This window comes from Caretta caretta, chromosome 15 (genome assembly GCF_965140235.1).
Source record: "Caretta caretta isolate rCarCar2 chromosome 15, rCarCar1.hap1, whole genome shotgun sequence".
Lineage (NCBI taxonomy): Eukaryota > Metazoa > Chordata > Testudines > Cheloniidae > Caretta > Caretta caretta.
The window spans coordinates 1800729-1803845 of record NC_134220.1 but is presented as its reverse complement, the minus strand read 5'-3'; positions in this window follow the sequence as shown (position 1 = coordinate 1803845).

Genomic DNA, 3117 nt, shown 5'->3' with positions numbered 1-3117 from the left:
ATGTTCTGTGGGACAGCTGCCCAGAGTGCACCGCTCCGAATGCCGCTGCATTATTGCACAGGCAGCTGTCAGTGTGAACACACAACAGCGGTTGCCCTTCAGCGCTCTCTGAGCAGTGCTGTAACTCTGCCAGTGTAGACATGCCCTAAGGCAGGCAGCCTCTCCATTGGCCGCTGGCTGAATCGTGAGCTGAATGACAAATTACCCCCAATTTTTTAATTTTGAGATTTCTGGAGGCTCAAACCACCTCTGGGATTCTCTCTCTGGGGCTGCAGCACCACCAGATGCACCAGCTACACACGCAAGGACTTTAACTATGCTGGGAAAAAGCAGTACAAGGGCCCTAGACAGAGCACAGTTCTCCAGGGGACCACAGCTATTCCCAGACAGGAAGGGGACTGTGCCATACTGGGTTAAGAGGCCTGTCACGATTCCACCTCACCCCAAATCCCCTCTTGCAGCTGGGGGCAATAATGCCAGGGTTACCTCTCCCATTTCCCCTCTCAGATTCCCTAAAAATGCCACATCACCACTACCCTTACCTGGGGTGGCTTATTGTCCAGCCCAGTGCAAACTGGTCCTTGGATGCCCCAACGACAGCCCTTTGAGAGCTTCCCCCTCCCCGAATGCAGCTACAACTCAAAACACAATCCAGCCACTCAGCCCTTTGCAGCCTCCTGGCACTGGCTTTCTGGCTCAGAAAGGTCCAGCCTGGCCCCTCTTCCCTAACGAGGTTTAATCACGCTGTGCCCTGGAACAACTGCAGCCAAACTAGGGGCTGTACTGGTAATACCAGTATCCAACTCAGCCCCAAACTCATGTGGGCAGAGCAGGCCCAAGATCCAGGCAGGGGCTGGGGGTTTGCAGCTACATTCCCTGACTGCAGCAGAAACAATAACCTCCGTGCTGGCATCCAGGGGGAAATTCTGTCGAGTGGCCAGAACAATCTGTTAAGGTAGCAAAAGCCCCAACTGAGCCAAGTGCCTCAGATTTGCGTGGATGAAGTGTGTAAACCTGGCCTGTCTCAGCACATTTTGTCCCCCCGCAGACAGCTGGCAAGAGCGGCCCCGTCGCCTGCACTAGAGCTGAAGGCAAGTTGCGGTTGCCATCGCCTCGCTGCTCCAGAAGTTTCGATCCAGCCTTCCCCGCTTCAGATGCTGTCCTCAACCGCCCCTCCAGGGACAACGGCAGCCTCCATTCTGGGGCGGAGGCTCAGCAACCTCCCCTTGTTCCTGCACGGGGCTGAGATGGGTGTGCTGGGCCCCAGCCTCGGGGGCACGTACCTGCTTGCTCTGATTGGCACTCAGAAAACGCACCAGGCAGAGGAAGCAGCAGTGAGAATGAGGGGAGTGGCTGGAGGAACAGGGCCAGCTGCTGGGTGATCAGGACCCCCCCCGAGTGCCACATGGGAAAAGGGGGCAGAGGAGAGCTAAGGGGTGATTAACACTAATCACCTCTATGGCACTTTCCCTCCACAGCTCTCAAAGTGTGTAAAGTAGCATCATCTCCATTTGACAGATTGGGAAAACTGAGGTTAAGCAAGTCAGAGGCCGTCAGCAATAGAATGCAGGTCTCCTGCCTCCCAGTCCAGTGCTTTGTCCACTCTACCCTATTGCCTCCCTGGGACAGAGGAAGGCTGGGAGAGGTGCAGGAGGGCAGAGCTCTGCACATATGAAGTGGGAAAGCAGCCAGGACAGAGGGAAAGTCCCCTAAAGACTCCAGAGATGGAGTTAATGAGACACACACCCCCCTGCCCCTGCTCTGGTTACCAGGCCAAGTCAGCTGAACAGCTCCACATGGAATCCTAAAGCCTGAGACCAGGTTACCTGAGCTCCCAACCCCCCGTCACAAACTGTAAACTCACAGGAATTGCTTTGGCCCTGGACTGCCGCCTCCTGTGGGATGGACGGGCTCAGCCCCAAGACACAGAGCCAGAAGGGTGGGGAGAGGATGTACATCTGGCCAAGGACATAAGGGAAAGCAGCACCATGGGATTTCGAACATCTATGCAGTGCAGACGGGACCCGAGTGAGAACATGGCAGAGGCCCTCAGCACAGCAAGCAGCATGGGACTCCATGGGCTGCTTTGGAGGAGAGCAGAGCTGAGCCTAGAGTGGGGTTAGCCCAGCTGTGCAGAGTCCCGGTGCCTAGCTTTGCAGGTGATTAAATGGCAATGCCACCAGTGGCAGGCAAGAGCAAGTTCACCCTCCCTTCCCCAAATCCATTTCCTGCTCTGTGAGAAGTGCTTTTTCTGTCTAGTCAGCTGGCAGGCTGCCAGCAAAGGAGGGTGAGAGTCCAGGCTGCAGTGCAGGTTCCATTAAGGGGCTATTTTTATCCTCTGTCTCCATCTTATTCAGCACAGTGGGGAGGGAAGCTGGGAAGAACAGAGCAAAACAAACAGCGGCAGGCGAGACAGGCTGGGGGGAATCAGTGGCATTTCAAGAGGGGGAGAACCGACAGAGCCAGGCAAGGGGCAGCGCATACCAGGAGCCCCCCTTCCGAGACAGCAGATTTGTTGCTAGGTTTCAGAGCAAACCCCAAGCTAGCTTAGATATGCCACCTCCTCTGAGCCCAGCCACACTCCTGCGGCTGTGGGCTCACACATACACCCATTCCACTTGCCATTGCCAGGGGCTCACGGCAAAGGAGGGAAGTGACTCTGGAGTCAAAGGAGCCGAAGCTCCTCCCACAGGAGCTGGGATAGGATTTTCCATCCCTGATCAAAAGAGCTTCCTCAAGGCCTGGAAGTGCTGGTGCAGGGGTGATCAAAGTCCTCTCTTGGGCCCAGCAGAAGGGCAGGACAGAGGGGCAAATGGGGGCGGGTGGCTGAAAAGGCCCGCATGGGCACAGAGAATGAGAAGGGAGTGACAGTCCAATGACATCTCCTCCATCATCTCTGTGTCCCTAGCGCAGAAGCCTGGGAGCTGCCACTTTTCATGGGCTATTTGCTAAGCCACGCCCTTGGGACATCCACCCGGGACCCTTTAGAGAAGCTGTGAGCATAGCTCCCTAATAGGCATCGCTAGCAATGATCCAGCCGCTCCCCTCAGCTGGGCTGCCACCAGACCCACCTACCAAGGTGCAGCTGGCATTCACACACATGGATCAGAGACGGAC